Source organism: Magnolia sinica, chromosome 19 (assembly GCF_029962835.1).
Source record: "Magnolia sinica isolate HGM2019 chromosome 19, MsV1, whole genome shotgun sequence".
Classification (NCBI taxonomy): Eukaryota; Viridiplantae; Streptophyta; class Magnoliopsida; order Magnoliales; family Magnoliaceae; genus Magnolia; species Magnolia sinica.
The window spans coordinates 53,070,611-53,095,587 of NC_080591.1; the positions used below are offsets into that span (position 1 = coordinate 53,070,611).

Consider the following 24,977-nt stretch of genomic DNA (forward strand, 5'->3'; position numbering starts at 1 on the left):
CGTACAATGTGTATCCTAGGTGAAGCAACCGTACCGAATGCACTCGTTTGATGGTGGACTTCCTGTACAGAGCTGGGCAGGGAGACAAGTTGTGTCTGCCTATGTTCACCCTACTACAGATAATCCAGACCACACGCTCTGTTAGGGGAGATACTTCACTCCCATTCTGTCTACTTATATGCAAGATTGCTTGTAATTTCGATTACAGACTTAACATGGATGAGCTTGCGCCGATCCACTTCATTAATGACACTATGCTCAACAACATAGGAATTGGCCCGCGACAACATCAAGCCCGACTTGATGAGTGTGGGGATGAAATAGAAGAGGACAGTGAAGAGGAAGAAAGTAATGAAGAAGAGGAAGAAAAGAAAATAGAGGAAGGAAGTGAGGAAGAAGGAAGTGAAGAAAAAGAGGAGGCCCAAGACTCTGATGGGGGACCTCCTACTGCTACACATGAGCACCGCCATGATCGGACTGCCTTAGAAGCCCGCATTACTCAGATTGAAGAGAACTAGGCCACCCTGAGACAATAGGTCAAGGAGACCCAAGCCGAATTGAAGCAAAAGCTTGAAGAGAATCAGGCTTACTTGAAACAAAAATTCAAGAGAATGTCGCGCACCTTGAAGACTCTCTTGTACTGTATGCAGGATAAGGGTGTGCCTCCACCTTCACCAGAGTCGAACGACTGGTCATATGTTGTAGTCATCTTGGGGTTTTCCTTGTTTCTTGTTTTCCTTTGTAATAGCCTTAGTAGGCTTAGTTGTGTGTTGATTTGCTTAGTGTTTAAAGTTTTTGTTAGATTAGCTCACATGCATCTTCCGTCATGATCCATGTAAGACTACATCTCATGTATTGTGACTATTTTGGCTAAAAGAAATGCATGAAGCTTCTTTTGTTATTGAAAGTGTGGAATTTTTTGCAAATTAAGTAACCTTGTTCTGAATCTCACACATGTTGCACCCTATGTTGTATATAGGGAATGCCCCCTAAGAACACTCGGAGCACTGCATGTCTTGCACTTGGCGAATCGATTGACGGGGCACCTCCCCCAAGCGATAGACACACGGACCCTAGCTTGGGCCCGGACTTTGACACAATGCCCGATTCACAGCCGGCTACTAGCCCCACCAATGGGCCAACACCTTATGTACCACCGGTTCCCGAACAAAACCATGCGTCTTCATCGACGCCACACGTACCACAGTTGGATCCTCCTCTTGATAGGTTAGAACAGATGATATTTTTGATGCAGCAACAGCAATAGTTTTTTGCTACTATTACGAGGGTCATTGCTCAGAACATGAATATGGTCCCGCCTGCACCACCTGTGCAGCCTGCTGGAAACATGAATACCAGTGGTCTATTTGAACGCTTCCAGCGCTTCTGACCTCCCACCTTTACGGGCACTCACAGGCCCGAGGAAGCCGAATACTGGCTAGATCGCATCTCTAAGATGCTGAAGCCGCTGTACTGCACTGAGGTAGAGCAGGTTGAGCTGGTCATATATATGTTCGAGAAGGAGGCTAGTTTATGGTGGGACAGTGTCCTACGAACAGTTCCCTCAGGACACGTGTGGACATGAGATGCATTTGAAACTAGCTTCTATGGGAAGTACTTCCCCCTCACTTACCATAATGAAAAGAAGAGTGAGTTTCTTCGCCTCCGACAGAGAGGAATGACCGTGTCGGAATATGAGAACAAATTTACGGAGCTAGCCAGATACACTCCTTTAATCCTAGGAAATTAGCCGATGAAGATGCGGCGTTTCTCAGATGGTCTATGGCCCGATATCTGCACGAAGATGTGTTGCACTAGCATCCCCAACTATGCTAAGCTAGTGAACATGTCCCTGCGAGCTAAGCAGGATGGAGATAGACTGTCTCGCACACGTTTACCAGTGGGCCCGAGGCCGTGACCTAATTTACCGAATCAACCGTTCCTCGGCAAGAGGCCGCGTGCAGATTCGCCTCCTAGGCTTATGGCTCCACCGACACAACCTAGGCGATCAGATATGTGGTGCACCTACTGTAAGAAGATGGCCCATTCAGATACATATTGTTTTACTAATATGAGGGACAATGGTTTTACGCTGCCTCAGAAGATCAGTCTTCAACAACCGCAAGCTATATCAGCTCCACCTCTACGATCAGCACTGCCAGCACAGCCATTTTACCGACCACCTGTACCTCGAAATAGGCCGCCTCAATGACCTATGACAGCGCAACCGAATCGTCCTCAACAGGCACGTGTACATACACTACAAGCTAGTGCATCTAAGACAGTAACTGCAGTGCCTTTAGCCTTTGAAGTCACTGCCCACATTCAAGGTATACCTGTATTTTTATTAGTGGACACCGGGTCCACCATCTTGATAGTATCATACTCTACAGTCTAGCGTTTGGGGTTGAACAGTACCCCTATGATTTGGGTGAGAGTCCTTACCACAACGAGGACTTTCTCCGATGCTACTAAGTTTTGTAAAGATTGTCTAATAGACTTAGGGAGCAGAATAGTGCGCATTGACCTGATTATCACTCCGCTGCATCATTACGACGCCATCCTCGGCATGGATTAGCTCACCGAAATGAAGGTAGAGATCGATTGCGATACCAGATTGGTGACAGCGCATGCACCTGAGGACAAGACCTTTACTTTCCCAATGCAGGTCAGTTGGGCCTACCGTATAGTTGCTACACTTCCTTGTTGGAGAATGTTGATGGTTCGACACTAAGGGATACGCTTGTAGTCCAAGATTTCACAGACATGTTCAGGACGATACCTGGACTACCTCCTCGACGCGAGATCGACTTTACTATCGACCTTGTGCCTGGTGTAACACCCATTTCTTTGCCGACATATCGCATACCTCCATATGAAATGAAGGAATTAAAGAGACAGATTGATGATCTGTTAGATTCAGGTTTCATACGGCCTAGCGTATCTCCTCGGGGAGCGCCTGTTTTGTTTGTAAACAAGAAGGATGAATCCCTGCGATTGTGTATTGATTATCACAGGTTGAACCAAGTAACAGTGAAGAACAAGTATCATTTGCCCAGGATAGATGATCTGTTTGACCAGTTGAAAGGGACACAGTATTTCTCAAAGATTTACTTACTGTCTAGATATCATCAATTATGTGTCAGTGATGAGGACGTGCAGAAAACAGCATTCAGGACCAGTTTTGGTCACTATGAATTTCTCGTGATGTCGTTCGGACTTACGAACGCACCGACAGTATTTATGGACCTCATGAACCGGGTGTTTCAGCCATATCTGTATCGGCTCGTCATCGTATTTATAGATGACATTGATATACTCCAAGAGCCAAAAGGATCACGAAGAGCACCTGCGAGCAGTCTTCGATACTCTCGGGAAGAATCACTTGTTTGCTCAATACCAGAAATGCGACTTCTGGAAGGAAGATGTCAAGTTTCTAGGACATGTGGTGTCCAAGGAAGGTATTGTCGTGGACCTTGCCAAGGTGGTCGCGGTTCAGGACTGGGAGCAGCCCGGTTCGGTTACAGAAGTGAGGAGTTTCCTCGAACTTGCTGGCTACTATCGCCGCTTCATTAAAGACTTTTCCAAGATAGCCAGGCCGTTATCACAACTCACTCGAAAGGATTTTAAGTTCACTTGGAACGAGAAAGTAGAAGCAGGCTTTCAGGAATTAAAGGACAAGCTGACATCCGCACCCGTGCTAGTATTGGCAAAGCAAGGGGTCAAGTACACTATCTACACCGACGTCTCTCGAGTTGGTTTGGAATGTTTGCTTATGCAGAAGGATAGGGTGATTGCCTATACCTCGCTACAATTGAGGAAACATGAGGAAAACTACCCCACGCATGACCTGGAATTGGCAGCGGTCATTTTTGCATTAAAGCTCTGGAAACATTACCTCTACGAGGAGGAGTTCGAGCTCTTTTGTGACCACAAGAGCCTCAAGTATATATTCACGCAGAGGGACCTGAATATGAGGCAGCGGCGATGGATGGAAACCTTGAAAGACTTCAAGTTTGAGGTTTCCTACCATCCTGGTAAGGCTAACTTTGTGGTTGATGTGTTGAGCCACAAGAAGACAATATAATTTGTAGCTCTGCTGATGATAGAAGAATGGAATATGGTAGAGTTTGTGCGAGACTTCGAACAGAGGCTTACAATAGAGGAGCTGTAAGAGAGCGTCGCACACATCCATGGGCAACCGCTTATAGATGACCGAATCATTGCGACACAAAAAGAAGACGAACTGCTGGTGAAGATGAGAAGGCGAGCAAGTGACGGTGAAGACTCCGAATGGAGGGTTGGCTTAGATGAAGGTTTGAGATATCGCGGCCGCCCATGCATCCCGAATCTCCATGACTTGAGAAGAGAGGTTCTGAAAGCCGCACATAATTCAAGATTGGCAATGCATCCCGGAAGTACAAAGAAGTATCGGGATTTGAAGCGTTCATACTAGTGGGACAACATGAAGGCCCAGATAGTAGATTTTATATCCCGTTGTCTCACATGCCAACAGGTCAAGGCCGAGCATCGCCAACCTCCTAGTTTACTTCAGCCCATGCCCATACTGAATGAAAATGGGATTTCATATCTATGGATTTCATTTTCGGGTTACTGAAGATAAGGAAGAGACATGACTTCATTTAGGTGATTATGGACCGATTGACGAAGTCGGCTCATTTCCTCCCGATTAGAGTTTCAAACTCAACAGATGAATTAGCTAAGCTATATATCAAAGAGATCGTGCGTCTGCATAGAGTTCCTATGGAGATTATGTCAGATCGAGACACGCGATTCACATTCACTTTCTGGACTCGAATCTAGGAAGTAATGGAATGAAATTGAAGTTCAGTACCACGTTCCAACCACAGACAGATGGGCAGATGGAACGGGTAAACCAGATATTAGAAGACATGTTACGGGCATGTGTGCTTGATTTAAAGGACAATTGGGATGACTGTCTTCCTTATGCTGAGTTCGCTTATAACAACAGCTTCCAAGCGAGCATTGGCATGACTCCCTACAAAACATTGTACGGGCGCCCATGTCGAGCACCCCATTGTTGGGCAGAAGTTGGCAAGAAGAGCCTGATTGGCCCAGATTTAGTTTAGGCAACCTCAGAGAATATTGATATTATTAGACGTCAACTCCTTGCAGTACAGAGCAGACAGAAGAGTCGCACCGATACACGACGGCGGCAGTTGGAATTTGAGGTTGGGGACCATATGTTTCTTAAGGTTTCCCCCATGAAGGGAATCCTTCGATTTGGTAAGAAAGGGAAGTTTACGCTGAGGTTCATAGGCCCATTTCAGATTCTAGATCGAGTGAGTGTGGTCGCATACCGTCTCGCCTTGCCCACACCACTCGCCGGCATGCACAACGTATTTCACGTATTAATGCTAAAGAAATACGTTCCTAATTCCACTCACATTATCAAGTAGGAGCAGGTGCAGCTAAGTGAAGATGTTACCTCTGTACTACGACCAACAACTATTTTGGATAGGAAGGAACAGGTGCCATGCAGCAAAGTTATCCCTCTTGTGAAGTATTGTGGACTCACCAAACTGATGAAGAGGCGACCTGGGAAACGGAAGCCGAAATCTGTAAGAACTACTCTCAGATCCTCAGGAGTACAAAAAGGTACTAATTTCGGGGATGAAATTTTTCTTTAAGGGGGGTAGATTGTAACGTCTCGGAAAAATCCGTACAAAGACCCGAGTACCATCTCAGGCAAAAATCCTTAAAGACCGTATACTGTGAAAATTAGACAAAAATTTATTAAGTACTAAACTAAATTAATCGGTGGATTTGCTTGAACCACTATCTATACGAACTACAAGACCCAAAACCATTAAAATCGCTAGCTCAACATTACTTAAAAACCTCGAAAAAATCCCAAAACCCAGTTGCTCTCGAGAGCACATTAAAACTCCGTATCGGACCTGGACAGCGCGTCGAAAGTCCGATTACCGCGAAACTATAAGGTTATGACCGCCTGTTTGGGCTTGATAATCATCGTAGAAATCGAGCCCAACTAGTATCCAGAAACGCACAACTTGAGCCTGGAGCAAAGTGTGTGAGAAACGTGAATATCTTTAGAAAATAAACTCAAACTTAAGTGAATTGGACCATTTACTTGCAGGCAAAATTGAGGACTTCAGATCGTCAGTTTCTAACCCAACTACACCCATGGATCAGGAAAATTTCCCTACACCTATTGGTATACTTGTGACCCTGATCGAGTAATGACAACCGTTGATCTGATGCAGGTCCTTCACGGCCAATCAGTTTGTCAAATCACACCATAAAGATAGTCCTGGCGTAGATCTATTGTCAAGGAGCTTGCTCCATGACTTAGGTGAGAAATGGACCTTCCTAAGGGCCCTGTTTGTCAAAAACTGACACCCTTTAGCTGTAACTTAAGTATACCATGGCCATTGGGCCATTGACATCACTTTTAGGCCTATTTAAAGACCTTAAACCACCCCTCTCTCATTTCATACGAATTTCTCGAACCCTAGGTGAGAGAAGAGAGAAAAGAGGAGAAAAGGGTGAGGAGAAGAGAGAGAGAGATAAAGAGATCGTTACTGGGATTCACTCCTACCACTCCACGGGCTAAATCACCTCTCCCGTTTTGCTACACCATCGATTCCAACTCCGATTTGGCTAAGAAATCCTAACCCTAATCTTGTTTTAGGAATCCAAATAGAGGAATCAGCGAAATAGCTATCCTATTTTGATGTTTAGGTACCGTTATTCTGTATACGGGGATGTAGGATTCGAATCGAGTTCGAAACGAGGAATCCGACGAAGGTGCGGACTATAAACATTTAGGTTATGGTTTTCAAGGCTTTCAATGTCAGCAATGATTTATGTCTGACTTGATTGCTGTCATATGATCTTAGTTACGATGTATTCGATAAACTATACATGTGTGTGAACTATGTGAATATAAAATGCAATTCATGTGTTTGTTGAAATGTTTGAATAAGGTGAAATTATGATTTATGCTTCCCATGACTATTAATCTAGAATACATGTTTGTTGTATGTATAACAGCTCCTTTGTGAAAGGACCTGCCATAATATATGCTATAACTAATTTAGTTTATGTATATAGTATTATGTAGTCTAAGTGTTTGATAAAATGTCTGAATGAGAAATGGTTTGATAAATCGCTCCCAACAAGGGTGTTGAGATGGGAGTCTCAACTACCTTATCCATATTTGTAGTTTCCTACATATAATGTAAATTGTTGCTATGTGATTTATGGATGAAATGCATATATATAATAACTTGTTCATTGTGTTTGATAAAATGCTCAAATGGGAATTACGTTCTAATTGTTCGTTAAATGTTGTTATGATTAACATATGTGACTATTTATTGCATTTGAGTATGATTGGGACTACTACGCAGTCCAAGCAATCGGTAACGGTTCTCGATTGAGTGGTCAAACTAGTTTCGCCGCATTGGATACGTTTGGTAAATCCGAGCCGTACAGTGATTGTCGACAGTGGTTAGGCCACGTAGAGTACGTATGCGCTCTATGCCGATTTATTCAGCCGGCGCTCGTACCAATCGAACTTGTCAAATTACCCGATTGACCTATTGTGTGTTTTCTATGTATGGACGCTACTGTTTGAATCTAAGGTACCATTTACCAATGTAAAACCCGTTCTAACCATGGTACCAAGATCGGCTAAGACTCATAAGCTAGGCATGATAGTGTATGGGACACCGTGGTCGAACTGTCCGCCTATGCTGGGGTGACGAGCCTCCCCGTAGTGACTAGTGAGCAACACAAAACTCGTGAGCTGAATATGGTGGTGTATGGGACACCGTATTCGAGCTGTCGGCTTACGTTCAGGTGACGAGCATCCCGTAGTGATCTCGAGTATAAATTAGGCCTACGTTGATGTGACGAGCCTCCCCGTAGCAACCTCGAGTGTGAACTCCTGAACTTGTCTATCCACTGTTTTCATCAAGGGTGATGCCCTACATCTTACCTATCGTATGTGATTAACTAGAATTGATGACCCTAGATGGATCCTTGCTTGGATAAATGATAAAAAGGGAGGTACCTTAACTTCCCGAATCTGCTTATGAATTAGCCTAATAAATTACTTGGCTAACACGACCATGCACCGCAGTCAGTGCATGTGATTTGACGAGGAAGCGCACTTTTAGGGAGTTTGCCATGTGCGATCATTAGATGAAATCACTAAGAGAGTGCAAGCGAGGGCATGCATCATTACAACATATCATCCCTGCATTAACAAGAATAATTAGATTATGTTTATTGTACTGCTTTGTCATTACTGCTTGAATAAATTGATAACATGCTAACATTTGCTTTATAGTACCACTGAGTTGATCACTCACTTCCACTCTGGGATGGTGTTTTAAAACACCAACCAGACTCTAATTTAGATGCAGGTTACAACGAGGCTTTCGCAATGGAGCGAGATTTCATTAACGAAGAAGAGTTCTCCTACGTTCAACTCTCAGGCGGGTCTGTGTAGACCTAGAGCTGCATCATCGGGATTACAGGGATATTGGACTAGTTAAACATTTACATTTTAATGTTTTGTATATTTTGAAACAAATTATGTATTTATTCAGCCCGGTAGCACGTTCATACTCTGGAGGTTATGAAACACGTATATACTTTATACATTTAGTTCAGTCTTTCGCTTGCTTATTTACATTAACTCTGGAGTATGATATGCTAATTTAGTGTAATCTCACTCATGTTTAATGCACTAATATGGACAACATTTAAACATCATTATCTATGTTGCATAAGTGATGCATTGGAACTCGGGAGTTGAGCTTTGCTCGACCCCCGATTTTCAGGGCGTTACACCATACCATCTAAAACTATATATATATATATATATATATATGAACTTTCTGTGAGGTCGAGCTGTGTGGGGCCCATCGTGAGGTGAGATACCATATATATATATATATATGAACTTCCTATGAGGTCGAGCTGTGTGGGGCCCATCATGACGTGTGTCGAACATCAACACCGTGCATTTAATGGGTCCCCTTTAGGTTATGGGATATCCCAAAAATCAGCCATATACAGAACTCAGGCGGGCCATACCATCTAAAACTATGTGAAGACATACTTAAAACATATAAAAGCGCTTGGTGAGGCCCACCTAAGTTTTGTACGTGGCTAAAACTTGGTCTGACCCCTCATCCAAGTGGGACACACACAATAGATGGGCTGGATTTGTGAACTACATTTCAGTTAGCCTAATAAATGATTATGAATGTTTTAATGGGAGGGTAACCCCTCTCAGCTTTTCTATGTGGTGTGGCCCACCCAAGTAATGGATTGACTTGATTTTTAAGCCCGTGGCCCACCATGGAATGGTGCATCTGACTAATGATGTTGATGTTCAACACACATCATGGTGGGCCCCACATAGTTCGACCTCATGGGAACTTCCCGCTGATGGTAAGTGCACCAGCTGAAGATTATGAGCAGATCTGGCTGGACCGATTTACAGCTGTTGATAACTGTGGCCTCCCATTAGCTGCTAAATCAAAGAGCCCATCGAATTTAGGTTGTTAATGGTGTGGTCCACCAGTCGGATTTCGAGTTGATCTAGCTGATTTAGATGATCCCATTTTAACCATAGTAGTTGATGAGTGTGGCCCACCAATCAGCTGCTAAATCGTGGGCCCTATCATAATTTGCAGTTTTTTTTTATGACTATGGTCCGCTGACTTCAGACCCATCACCACCCTTGACAGCTTAAATGAATCACAGACCCATCATCAATTTTCCATGTTGGGTCCCCTGCCTCATGCCAGTGGGAGAGTGTAGTTCTTGTGGGACCCATCAATCTCACGTATGCTTTGATTCAGTTACCATGGATGCTTGGCATGACCCAATAGGAGAAAGTCCAACAAGATGCTATGCTCATGTGATTACAGCATCTTCCAAAGAAACACAACAAATAACAGTCTCTCTGGTCATTGGGCCCTATGAATTTTTTTACGACTCTGGCACTACATTTGCCGCCGAAAAAATGGACCCGTTGACATAAAAGTCGTCAATGGTGTGGTCCAACAGTCAGATTTTGAACTGACTGGGTCAGACCTGGCAGGCCTGGCCCCTTTACTGTTATATATAGTCGTTGGTTAATGTGGATGATGCATTATGAGATCACAATTATCAAATGATTCTATCTGCCTGATATTAATCTATGTAGTCATGAATAGAATGTTTGGGAAGATGGTCAATTGCCATAGCTGCATGCCCATATTAAAGTGGGCCCTAAGAAGTTTTTAATGGTAGGACTATCAATCACCACTGTTTCTTATGGTATGGTCCACCTGATAATTGGATCTGCTTCATTTTTTTGGATAATGCCGTAAAATGATCTGTGAAAACGGATAGACAGTGTGGAAACATAATACATACATCAAGGTGGGCCCCACGGTAAGGGCTGCACCATCTTGGGTGAGGCCGGGGACCCAACCGATCCGCTCTCCATAAGCGGGAAACGGATTGGCTACTCCCCCTGCCACCAGCCCGGTGGCTGGTGGTCAGTGCTCTGTAGGCCCCACCATGATGTATCGTGTTTCATCCATTTTTACAGATCATTTTAGTGCTTCCTCCTAAAAATAAGAGGAATATAAATCTCAGGTGGACCACACCACAGGAAAACAATAGTGATGGGATATCCACCATTAAAATCCTCCTAAGGCCCACTATATTGTTTATTTGACATCCAAATCTATTGGTTAGGTCATACAGATCCAGATGAAGGGAAAAAACAAAGATCAGCTTGGTCCAAAACTTTTATGGCCTCCAAAAAGTTTTCAATGGTCCATGTTCATTCAACACTGTTTCCTGTAATGTGGTCCACTTGAGATTTGGATATACCTAATTTTTAGTCTCAAATGGACAGCATGAATGAAACACAAATCATGGTGGGGCCCATAGAGCACCGACCATCAGCCATTGGCGGGTGGCAGAGGGAGTAGCCAATCCGTTTCCCATAAGCGGTGCATGATCTGGCACAAGTATTAGTCGGAGCTGATATCACTCAGACATAAAGGTAGGCCCCACGGGGCTTTTTGTGGAACGGGTCCCTACAACGACTGTTACGGAGACTTCGCTTCCTCACCAAAGACCCGGTCTACGTACCATCCATGTAGCATATTCGCAAGTAAGACAAGGGAGGAAGAATTGATACGGTTGCGTTTCAATTCCTTTTTTGAAAATGTTGGTGACTTTTTTAAAGAACACAAGAGGTGACCTATCATCAACCTGAACCGTTCATTCAATCATTCAATTAAAAGCAAGCCACTTTGCACAGATCATCATGTTGATCCGATTATCTAGCCCTTTGAATGGGGTCAATTTGTAATGACCATCTGTTGTTTACATGCCATAAATCATTCTGCAATCCGGACGGTCCAAATAGTGGGACCCCTTCATTAACAAGGATGACTTTAGACCTCTCACATTAATATTTTCACGTTGAAGCCACAATTGTGTGGTTCGGTTCATCATTGTCCTGTTAGTATAGACACTCCATCCTAAGCTGATAAACTAATAAAGTTTTGAAGGGATGAACGAACAATTACACTTAATCTTAAACTCTAACCCTATGAATCTAAATGTTAGAAAACTCATCCTAAACCCTAAACTCAGCCCATGCAACCCAATCAACCCACTCAACCTAATCATAAAACCTAGGAATCCAAAATCCTAAAGCCTTAAGTCAACTCGGTAAGTCAACTCATTCGGTCAACTCATTAAGTTAACTCACTCGATCGGTCTACCCAAACTCATAACACAGTTAACTTACCTAGTCAAGCCCAAAACCAAATCCGAACTCACGCTCAAAACCAATCCCAATTGGATAAATGGTCGAAACCTCAACTACCAATCCTCACACCAAAGCCTCCACATGCTTGGATGATGCCACATGTCAAAATAGGAAGTCCAAATGGAGATTGGGAGCAACTAGGTTGCCACCGGCCACGTGGCACTCTCCCTCTTTTGGGCAACATCCTTCAAGCATATAGGATTCTCCTTTTTTAGAACCTTAAGTATGCAATTGATGTGCATTTACTCCGATACTCCTCTTCTTATCTAAAATTACCATTTTACCAACTCATCTAACCCATGAGATGATGTCATGTGGTAATCTCCAATTCCAACCATTCAAGCACATTGTATCCCTAATATCATCAAGAATTACCAGAAAACTGAGTTGAGAAACTATAAATAGCCCTCCTCCCCTTCTTATTTTAGACACAATAAGCTTCACCAAGCATCAGAGAGCCTTCTTATTTCATAGAAGCTCATCCATTAGCCTTACACATCCTTCTACCAAGGAGAGTAAGAATGTGAGAGAGAGTACCTAGCCCTGGTCTAACCTAGCATAACTAGAGTCTAAGCCACCCGAGTTTCAATTTAAGTCACTCAATCTAGTATCACGACACTACCATTCATCCAACAGTTCTAACCTTTATCAGTTTCATTAAATTAGTGCATCAGCATCGAATAACATTCATTCCCTTCTAAACCCCCCTACTCACATACATCATCATCATAGTGCATTTTTCATTGTTTACATGCATTTGACTGGTGAGTGTATGCTCTATGGCTGCCGATATAATCAGATCTTGCTCATCAAAAACCTTAGCCAATTAGCTGTCATTTAGCATATACATTGCATCCTGTCATTTTTATCGCATCTGACTGGTGGGTGTATGCTTCGATACCTATTAATAAAATCACAGTGGGTCCACTAAAAACCTTAGTTGGTTAGTCGTCGTTTTATCATAAGCATCCATACAGCATCAAGCATACTTTTATAACACCCCGAATTTTTGCCAACTTGGAGTTAGACGTACTTAGGCAATGGGTCGATCTTAATACCTTATTAACTTTCCAAAACTCAATCTCAAAGCGTAAAGTCCCTTTTTAACCCTTTTCCTTCGAAATATCACCTTTCACCATCCTATCCTTCAAATTTTTCTAAGCACATTCATAATATACACCAATCCTAGGGTATAAATGATGAAGAACAATACCGAAACTAAAACTTACCATAAATAGTAACTAAATGGGTAAAATGGGTTTTTGACCCTTAACCTTTTGGAATCTAACAAAATAAATAGGTTAGTTGGATAGATTAGCATTTCCTACCCCAAAATCATATATTGTATGTCAAATAAACTCATTTCGATTTGCAAATGGGACCCAAAAATACCGCACATGGACACGGGGGCCAAACGACACAATTCGGGGGGACCCGAGGTGGGTCCCGCATGTATCCGGCACCCCCGAGGGGGGTCCAGTGACCGGTGAGGGGCTCGCCGGTTTGGTAAGGCCTCACCCAAATGCGGGCCTGGTAGGGCCGCAGCGGGCCGGCGCCCCGTTTTCGGCAGAAAAATTCTGCAATATACATTCGACTTTGAAAAATCATATCTCCCTCATTATAACTCTCATTTAGGTAATTCAAAATTCAGATTGAAGCTTGATAAGTCTAGTTTCATATAAAAATATAATAAAATACTTAATATAGTTAAATATAGGTTGTTGTGACAATTGTCCGAAAATCATTAGTTTGGACAGTTGCTGCTTCTGGAATTTTTAGAATTTTTGTACAACACAAATCTAATGAAATTTGGTATGAATGAAGTGGACTTGATGAAGAACTATTAGAAAAATAATTAAAATAATATACCAACTAAAAGTGCCAGAAATGGGCGTAGAACTGCCCTATGACCTTATTCTATCGTAATTAGGGCACGATTTAGTTAAGTGTTAAACTGAACAATCAATAGAATTAGCTCGAACTACTTTAAATATGAACTACAAGACTCAAAATATGTAGAATCATTAATGCTACATTATCTTGAAACTTAGGATCCATCTCAAAACCCAGTTGCTATCGGGAGCACCTTGAAACACCGTATCGGACCTCGACCGCACATTGAAAGTCCGATTACCCCGAAACTATACGGATATGACCGCATTACTGGACTTGACAACCCCCTCAGAAATTAAGTCTTAATTGTGTCTAGAAATGCACAACTTGAGCCCGGAGCGATGAGTGTGAGAAACGTGAAAATATTTAGAAATAAAATCCGAATTTAAGTAATCTGAGTCGTGTCACTTGCGGGCCAAATATAAGGATTCAGACTGTCAGAATCTGAACCAAATAAACCCTCGGATCAGGAGAAATGTCCCACACATGTCGACGTGCTTGTGGCCCTGATCGAGTGACCGTGACCGTTGAACTGAAACTGATCCGCCACGGCTGATCTGTAAATCCGATTGGAACGAAAACTCAGCCTGACCTAGATCCATGGTTAGGGAGCTTAAGTCCGAATGCACGTGGAAAAGGGGCCACCAGAAGTGCGTCGTTGGATCGGAACGGTCCGTATTTGGATATAACCTAAGTATACCTTGGCCCTGGGGCCATTCCCATCAAACCTGGGCCTATATAAGGACCTTAAACCCTCTCTCATTCACTCCATACGAATTTGAGAAAAACCCTAGGAGAGAGAAGAGAGTAAAGAGAGAGAAAGTGAGAGAGAACTTGGTGAAGATTCCTGGTATTCTACCCTGCCTCTTCCCGTGCTTATTCATCGCTACCGGATCGCTATTCTGGCGAATTCCATTCCACTATTGGGTAAGGAATCCTAACCCTAATCCGTTCCAGGGTTTCCATTAGTTAAAGTAACGAGGTAACTAACCTATTTCATGAAATAGGTTGCCGTTGGGCCGTAGACGGAGCGTGAGTGAACAAACTGAGTTCGTTACGTATCTACCCGCATAAGGTGCGGACTATAAACGTATAGGTTATGGTTTTCAAAGCTTTCAATGTCGGTTAATGATTTATAACTGACGTGGGTGCTATGTTACATGCAAAATGCATCGTCTGTTTCGTTTTATAAGTATATATGAACTATGTGACGTATAGTGTATTCTATGTATATGTTGTGATATTTGAATACGTATGGAATTTGGAATTATGCCTAACATGATTATCTGTTGTGGATATATGCTTGCTATATATGCGACAACTCCTTAGCGAAAGGACTTGCCCTAAATCACGCCACGGCTAATATACATTATATATGTTAAAGTGTGTAGCCCAAGTGTTTGTGAAAATGATTAAATGAATATGGAACCTGGATTCATGCAAGCCATGATTATCCGCCGTGGGTATATGCGTGTGGTATATGGGGCAACTCTCTAGTGTAAGGATTTGTCCTAATATGTGCTATCACCAACATACATCATGTATGTTGGAATACGTAGTCTAAGTGTTTGTAGAAATGTCTGAATGAATAAGTGTGGAATATATTGTATTTTATATGGGCGTTGAGAAGAGATTCTCAACTACCTTAACGATGTATATGATTTCCTCCATGCAACTTACATTCTTTGTCTGCTTAACTTTGACATTGCTTATGTGTGAACTCATGTTTAAGTTGAAATCCATCAAATGCTCACATGCTTGTATTTAGAATTATTGATCCATTACTGTTCTGATTTGCTTGTATGGGTATCTGTTATAATTGAATGTGTTTGGGACTACAGAATAGTCCAGACAATCGGTAACAGGTCCTGATATGGTGGCTGAGGTTGTTTCGCCACATAGGACGTGATCGATGAATCCGAGCCGTACTTGGGATGTCGGTAGTGGTTAGGCCACACGGAGTGCTTACGCACTTCATGTCGATCAACTCAACGTGCGCTCGTACTAATCGAGCTCATCAAGTAACCCGATTAACCCGATGTATATTCACCATGTATGGACGCTACTGCTTGAATCTAAAGTACTAAACTCACAGTGAAAACCCCTTTAACCTTGGTACCTTGATCCGCTAAGACTCATTAGCCGGGCATGGTGGTATAGGACACCGTAGTCGAGCTGTCGGCCTACGCTGGGGTGACAAGCCTCCCCGTAGTGACTAGTGAGCAACCTAGACTCGTGAGCTGAATACGGTGGTATGGGACACTGTATTCGAGCTATGGGCCTACACTGATAAGGTGACGAGCCCTTTGTTGTGACCTTGAGCGTACACTAAGACTGCGTAGATGCGACAAGCCCTTACGTAGCAACAAGAGTACACTAGGCCTGCACTGATAAGGTGACGAACCCTTTGCAGTGACTTAGAACCGTATCATCGTATGAGATTTACTAGGATTAACGACCCTAGAATGGATCATTGTTTGGGAATTGATATAAGGGAGGTACCTTAGCTTCCCAATCCTGCTGTATGAAAAGGACTAATAAGAACTTGGTAATCACGCTCATACACCGCATTACGAGTGTGTTTGGCGTAGCAGGTTAAGCACTGTGGCAGTGTTGCATGCTCGAACATAAGATGAAGTCACTGAGGGAGCGCAGGCGAGGGCATGTATCGTTATTCATATCATTCTTGCATTAATCACAATACTTAGGGATGTTTGCTTGTATTGCGTTATCATTACTGCTTGACTGAATTGATAACATGTTAACCTTTGCTTTATTGTTCTACTGAGTTGATCACTCACTCCCACGTTCTGGGATGGTGTTCTGAACACCCACCAGACTCTGTCTTAGTTGCAGTTGATGATGCAACTCAGGAGGCGAAGCTTGATTTCTATGATGATCAGGACGAGTTCTCGTATATGCAGTTCTCCGGGGGTTTCACTTAGGCCATCCGGATCGACGGGGCTACAGGGTTTATTTTTGTAGTTGAACTATTTTGAACTATTACATTTATATGATGACTCAGTGATGTATTCATACTCTGGAGATCGATCGTGGTCTTTTGGCTCATGCTCGTTTATATACATTTTCTAGTCTTCCGCTTGCGTTATATGATTTGATCTGGAGTATGAATTACTGTTTTGGTATAATCTCACTCATGATTAATGCACTAACGCAGACAACATTTAATCATCATTATTTGTGTTGCATAAGTGATGCGTTGGAACTTGTGGATTGAGTTTATGCTCGACCTCCGATTTTCAGGGCGTTACAACTTTGCACCATGCACTTGATTGTTTCGAACGTATGCTCTTGTAGACACCCCACCCAGGCTAGCATCTTGATAAGGCATGGATGATCCTTATAAATTGAACCTAAACTTCACATCCTACCACAAACCTCGGCCAAAACAAACATAAGTTACTACCCCAAAAAGCCTAAAAAGCCCAAAAAGTCATACCCAGAGCCCACTAGCTGGAGTTCATAGTCAACGGCAGCCGGGCTGTAATCGGACTATCGCCGGTGGTAATCCGATTACCACCCTCTCTCGACAAATGTGCCCTCTGAGCACATAGTTGTTCCTTCCTCTCAAAGTCAACTCTTCCAAAAAATTACCCCTAGTATTCACCTTATTTACCATCCTACCAAAGCCCAAGGACTAATGAGAGAGTGTCATGTGGCATTACCTTCCCCTCGACCAATCTCAGGTCACCACATCATCATTCACCCTCCATAGCCCTTAGAATTACTAAAATGTCATCTCAAAAGGCTATAAATAGCCTTCACTTCTCTTCATTTCTCATGACCAAGATAACGAAGATCACCGGAGAGGAAGAGAGAGAGAGAGTAAGCAAGTGAGAATGAGGAGCGCTTGAGCCTTCAAGGTTCTATCCTTCTAGCCTCTTCACCCATCCTTAGCTTCATACACCCACTCGAGCTAAACCTGGTCATAGTATTTCAAAAATCCAAGTCTTTTCAAGTACAAGCCAAAGATCATACAATCATCACTAGCATTCATAGTCCATCAATCGCATCATCACTTCCCTTCTCACCCCCTCTTACTCCTCTAGACTACCATTGAATGTAAACTCTATGACTTGTTAGAACTCTAGATTCTGTCACATCAGAAACTCATAGTAGCCTAGTCCACATTCCATCATCATCATCTATTTAAAACTCCTCTAGACATTCTCTGGGCATATACTCTTTAGCTTTCCGAATTTTCAGATCTTGTCACATCAGAAATCCAAGTCTGACTAATCCCATCTAATCTTATCATTTCATCCCTTAAAACTATCTTATCACACGAAGTAAAGACTGTACATCCGTACGGGCAGAGAAGGTGCCTAACACTTTCTCTCTTTGTAACTGAGGTTCCTTACTCATAATATCAAATCGCAGATCAGGAGTCAATTTAAAGCAAGATAGTTTCCGGATTCTCTAGCTTTACATATTCTGTAGGTTCTAGCTGACTACGGAATTTTGAATTAAGTGACTAGTAGCGACTCCAAGTCTATTGCATCATCAATCCAAATCAGCCTAATCACCCCATCACACTAAATCAACAACAAAATCTACATGGGCATCGATTTCCCAGCGTTCACAACTCTATAGCTTGCCGATATAATCGGATCCTATCCATCAAAAATTTAGATCGATGAATTACTAATATCATTGCATCGCATTAAATTTTCAATACGTGAGAACTGTCCTTAGTCTTCATAAATTAGTCAGATTTTATGTAGTAAAGACCGTATATTTGTAAGAGTAAGGTAGGTGTCTAACACCTCCCTACTCTGTAACCGTAATCATTTATTCAGAATCTCTGGAACGTAAACTTTCAAATCATCTTGGGGTTATGAATCTTCGGATCCTCAATTTTAAGTGTTTTCACGGATTCTAACTGACTATAGAATCGTAATAATTGATTAGTGGTGACTCTGGTCAAATATCACATTCTTACCCCATTATAAAAGCAATCGAGCGAGATAATCAGTGAAAAGAATAGGGTAGATCTCCACCCTCGAAGAACCAGCACTCCTTCCAATGTCCCCGGTTAATTGTAGGTTATTCCCGGTACCCAAGTAGGTTATTCTCGGTACCCAACTAGATGCCATCAGACAGTACGCATTGACATAACATAGAATGAGTGAAAGTCACTTTGAGTTGGTGGTGAATTCACATTAATGGTCTTCGAGCCTCTTAGGGACTGGTGCGTGAGCCCGAATAGTGTTGACCGGGTTTGCACCGAAAACGTCGGAGCGTCGCCACTCGCCAGACGACCTGTTGTCAAGGGGAAGCTGCGATAACTCTAATGTGTGTGCTGACCGCCATGTTCGAGATGGTGCTGATTCATCCATGGTACACGTGGAATACACGCACATCAATCTAAGCCGTTTAAATAGTAGTGCCGAACGTGGAAAGTTTGCATGTCAAAATATAACTGATCTGATGGTGCCATCCGTCCAATTTAGCCTACATTAAAATGGGTGGTCGAAAATAAAGTAACATGTAAATTTAAATGGCTAAGATTGGCTGATCAGAGTACATTTGAGGATCTGATGCGACCATGACGGACATCACGGTTTCTACTCTTCTGATTTCCTCACATGAATGCCATGTCATTGGTGAATGAGTCATCACCACAAGAAGAAAATCTTTTATACTCTGGTAGAGTGTGATGGATGATATGCAGGACTCATAAATTACTTAGAAATTGCAAATGTGGCATGTAAGAAAGTCAGATTCAACTGTCCAAATTATGATTCTCAGTTTAGATGTATCATGGCTTAAAAATTACCGTTTTTTAACAATCAGAATGCCATTTTGGTGAATGTTTATTGGACAGCTATAAAAGAAGAGTGTGCAACAGACCTATTTCAACAAACAACTGTCCTCCAATAAGAGGTTAGGATCCTTTTATCAATCTGATTTTGGGATGTGACCTATTGAAAGGGGATCCACAGTTTAGCATGTTTAATTTGAGTTAATCACATGCCACATGTATAATTTCTTAGTGGCTGCATGTAAGGTTGTGCATAAAACAATTTGATTTGGCAAACTCGACTTGTCTGACTTGTTCAGATTTAACTCAATCCGAACCAAGTGGGTGAGTCGATCCGAATCAAGTAAATTCCATCTGATCCAAACTTAAACCGTGTCAAGTTCAAGTGGCCCAGTAACTAGACTTGACTCGACCCGAAATACTTGATATTGACTCAACTCATCCGAAATTCAACTAGTATATGTGTGTCTATATATATATATATATATATATATTGTTTTAGATCCCAGATGCCTTGTAGCTGATGGAGAAGTTACAAACATAGCAAGTGAATTTAAGTTTTGACTTGTAATTTTAGCCTGCGGATACCTGTTGCACTTGACTCAGCCGGGTGCTAACTCAACTCAACTTGTACTTATGATTGGGTGGGTTTAGGTTAGTCAAGGCTAGATGTAGACTCAATTGGGTCATGCATGGTCCAGTCGGTACCGAGTCAGGTAAACTTCAGATCAGGCCTATTTCAAAACTGGATCGGGGTCAACCCTGGCCCAGTACAACTGGACTATATGCCGAGCTCTAGCCACGAATCAAGCGTCACACTGTACCAGATTATATTGCCATACTCCTAACACCCCCTTGATTTCAACACGTGATTTCCTTGATTTCCACGCGCTATCCACATTCAATGTACGCTTATGCCCGTACGGTCAAAGCCCCTTTCTGGAAGCCGTTAAAGTCGTTCATGAACTTTTATCAGCTGATGACCCTGGCTAAGACAGAGTTTACTAAGTCTACAGTCAGCTTCGTTGAAGTCTACCTAACTCCGTCCAACGGTGCGACCTAATGAACAGTTTGGATGACAGTGGGCCCAGGAAGTTTTTAATGATAGACTTTCAATCACCACTATTTCATTTGGTGTGGTCCACCTAAGATTTAGCTTTTCCTCATTGTTTGGTTCATGCCTAAAATAAACTGATAAAATGAATAGACGGAGTGGATAAAACACAAACACTCTGGTGGGACCCCAGCACTGAACAGCTCCAAGATTTGCTAAGTCCAGCCAACAAGTCCACTGTACATGTAATCTCTTATAAAACCCAGGCGTCAGAGTAAACAACTTGCGATAGGGAGCCAAGGGCCGAGATGAACGCCAATCATCTGAAACTTCGTAATAGCTGCACCTGAACAATTAAGGTTTGTCGTAATTTTAGAAGCGATTAAAAAATCTTAAGGTACTGGTAAATGATACTTTAAGAAAAACATATTTAACATATGCTTTGGAGCTTGTTTTGAAGTTTGTTATTCCATTTAACAAATATCACCCTCATCCAAGGCTTATGCGATTTCAATGGTTAGAAATTCAATGAGTGGATGAAATAAATGAATAAGTGAATATAACACAAACATCAAGGTAGGCCCTATAGAGCTTTGGTGATGTAGAGGGGGTTGCGGATACTTTCATGTCCAAATGTATTAGAGAAGGTTAGATTACAAGCAGAAGTTATAAAGACGGTCAGAACCTTAAAATAGGCATATCTTGTAAATCGGAATGAGTTACTCAACATACCATATATAATTTTGGAGTAGGACGAGCTACTTTAGCCAACCAACCTTGCTATGCTGGGTTGCATATGCCGAATTTATGAGATTACATTATATCGACCATCAAATTTCAAGTTTATTTCAATTCTTACTATTTTTAGTAAGTTTTAGTTTAATTGTAACTCTTCCTCTGCTAGGCTTTAAGCGTCGTCTCCAACATGAAAAGTGCTTAGAATAATTCTTAAACTTCTTCCAAATCTTAGATCCCGTTTGTTAAATCTGAAGTCTAAATACCGAATCTGAAATCTGAAGCCTGAATCTGAAATCTAAAGCTTGAATCTGAAATTTTAAGTTTTAAAAAAAAAAAAAAACTTATTTGATAATTATGGCTTAAGTCTAAAAATTAAGTAATGAATCTGAAACAAGCTGTTTGTTAACAAACATCTTACATGTCTAAAATATGTTAGTTTGACACATTTGCTCCTATCACTCGTTTGGAAATGTTTTACGTTATAAAAAAATTATTTTTTATTAAATGAAAATAAAATCATTATATTTAATTCAAATAAACTAAAATACTTGATAAAAAAAAACTAAAATATCATCATAAAGCCCTCAATCCCTCTTAGTGGGAAGATTGTCACTATGTGTTGTATAGGATTGAACACCAGTAGCAACAAAACCTTCAAATAAAAAACACCTTATATTTATATGCTATCCAAACTGTTTATAAGGGCATTTCCAATTGGATGAAGTGAAAACATATCCAAAACTTCCGTGGCCTATTTAAGTTTATTTTTCATCCAATATGTTCATAAGGTCACAAATACCTCTATAAAGAGGGGAAAAAAATTTATATACCGGTCCAAAACTTCTATGATCCCAAAAAGGGTTTTCATGGTAGATGTTCAATACCCCACTGCTTTTTGCAGCCTTTTTTTTTTCGTCTGAAGCTTAAATACGAGTTCGCAAAATGGATGGATGGTTTGGATATAACACACCTCATGATGGGACCCACAGAACTTGCTGACGTCAATACCTACTTCGACGCAGATTAGCTACTGATAGGTTGAATAGCGAGATTCGCTATGGAAGTGACATCATCAAGTCCCATGGGAACACTATGATGTATGTGGGCCTAGTATGATGTATGTGTTTTATCTACACCATCCATCTATTTGGAGATTTAATTTTAGAGCATGAGTTAAAGAATGAGGCAGATCCAAATATGTAGTTGACCCCACCACAAAAAATAGTGGCGAGATTGATGCCTACCGTTGAAACCTTCTTAAGGCTCACCGTAATTTTTATTTGAAATCCAGCTTGTTCACATGTTAACACAAACATGAAAGAAGGAAAAAATTAAATATCAGCTTGATCAAAAACTTTTGTGACATATTTAAGTTTTTAATGGTGGGCGTCACTCTCCCCACTGTTTTCTGTGGTGAGGTCTACTAGAGCTTTAGATTTGACTCATTCTTTGGATCTTTACCTAAAATTATATTTCCAAATGGCTGAATGGCATGGATACAAAACATACATCATGATGGGGCCCACATAACTTGGTGACGTAACTTCAGTAGCGAGTCTCGCTACTCGACCTGTCAGTATCCAATCCGCATCTGCAGAAACAGATCGGCTACTCCCCTGCCACCAGCCAATGGTTGATGGTCGATGCTATATGGGCCCACCATGATATATGTGTTTCATCCATGCCATCCATCTATGTTTCTCAAGTGGACCACATTACAAGATAACAGTGTTGAATGAACATCGACCATTAAAAACATTTTGGGGGCCAGAAAAGTTTTGGATCAAGCTGACCTTTTGTTTTTTCCATTCATTTAGGTCTATATGACCTAATCAATAGATTAGATGTCAAATAAACAGTACATTGCGCCTTAGGAGAATTTTAATGGTGGATATCCAATCATTGTTGTTTTCCTGTGGTATGGTCCACTTGAGATTTATATTCCTCTCATTTTTTGTATCAAGCCATAAAATGATCTTTAAAAATGGATGAATAGAACAGATGAAACTCATACATCTTGGTGGGGCATAAAGAAGTTTAACAGGTTGAAAGTTATTTTGTATAACTTGAAAAGGGATAATTTTGGAAGCAAAAATTTTTGTTTAATGAGAAATTCACTGAGCGCATTCCGCATTCACCGTTAAGCCAGACTCCTTTTTTTTTTTTTTTTTTTTCCTTTTTTCAGTTAGCTTGTTAGTAACACACCCATGTCAGTACACACACTCTATGTTAAGCCAAACTCCTATCACGGAAAGAATTCAGTGAAAAACCACTAAGTGCTTTCCTTCTTTGGCGTTAACGACGCATTAACAAATACCACTAAACACAGAACATTTTTCCAATTCCACTTTAAGTGCAAAAATTCAGCGTTAACAAACAGGCCCTTAGTATCCTTATTTAAAGGTTCGTAAATTCGTTTATTTGATCTATCAATCATCAATAAATTTATTTATAATTTTTAGAATTATTTCTAGTTTCTATTTTTCCTCATGGATTCGAGAAGTCTCCATTAGAAGTCTAGAGAAGCTTTGTAGATTCGAAATAGTTATCCTTGAAGACGGTGGCGATCGACCTCATCATGTTCATCCCCATGTCATTTGGATAGGTGGGCCCCATAGCGCTTTGGGTGAGTCATTGTGGTGTCTTTTCTTAAGTTATATGTAGACCACAGTTTAAAAGGATAGGATGGAGCATGTTAGATCAACGGTCAGGATTGCCCAACCGTGGCCTTTTAAAACATTATTCTGTTTCGTCCCGTTGTGACGTGTCTTGGTGCGTCTCCTCATAGTCACTGTACATATCATTAATCATCCTTATCAAAAGCTTAGGTGGGACACGCCACAGGAATAACTGTATAATCATGCCTGCAACCTATGTATTCACTTATTGTGGGCCACCTAAATGTTGGAATGGCTTGCGTTTGGGTATGTCTGATTACTCCTGATGTGCTAACCTGATGAATGGGTTGGATGAAATATACACATGAAGATGGTGGGCGCCCCCTCCTCAAGTGGGCCACTTGATTTATCAATCAGGGTGGGTTTAGGGATCTAGTTTTAATATAAGCGGTGCATGAACTGCAACAACTGAAGTCTACCTAACTCTGTCAAACGGTGCGACCTAATGAACAGTTTGGATGACAGTGGGCCCCAGGTAGTTTTTAATGATAGACTTTCAATCACCACTGTTTCATTTGGTGTGGTCCACCTAAGATTTAGATTTTTCACATTTTTTGGCTCATGCCATAAAATAAACTGATAAAATGAATAGATGGGGTGGATAAAACAGATACACAATGGTGGGACCCACAGCACTGAACAGTTCCAAGATTTGCTGAGTCCAGCCCACCAGTCCACTGTACATGTAATCTCTTATAAAACCCAGGTGTCAGAGTAAACAACGTGAGATAGGAAGCCAAGGGCCGAGATGAACGCCTATCATCTGAAACTCCGTAATAGCTGCACCTGAAACAATTAAGGTTTGTCCTATTTTAGAAGCGATTAAAAAATCTTAAGGTATTAGTAAATAATATTTTAAGAAAAACATATTTAACATATGGGTCCTTACTCTTGCTCGGGTGGTAGACTCTCAGTAGTTTCAACACCCGGTCAAGGGTTCGAGTACCCATAGATGGTGAAATTCCA

General features: G+C 41.6%; 1 protein-coding gene across 1 annotated transcript in view; it reads left to right on the forward strand.

Moving 5' to 3' along the window:
* Positions 1 to 6,536: 6,536 nt before the first annotated feature.
* Positions 6,537 to 24,977, forward strand: part of LOC131235141 (probable CCR4-associated factor 1 homolog 11) — a 33,071-nt gene continuing 14,630 nt past the window's right edge. Inside the window, exon 1 of the mRNA XM_058232280.1 lies at positions 6,537 to 6,551. The gene's annotated coding sequence lies outside the window, so the exon portion shown is untranslated. The remainder of the gene's footprint in view (positions 6,552 to 24,977) is intronic.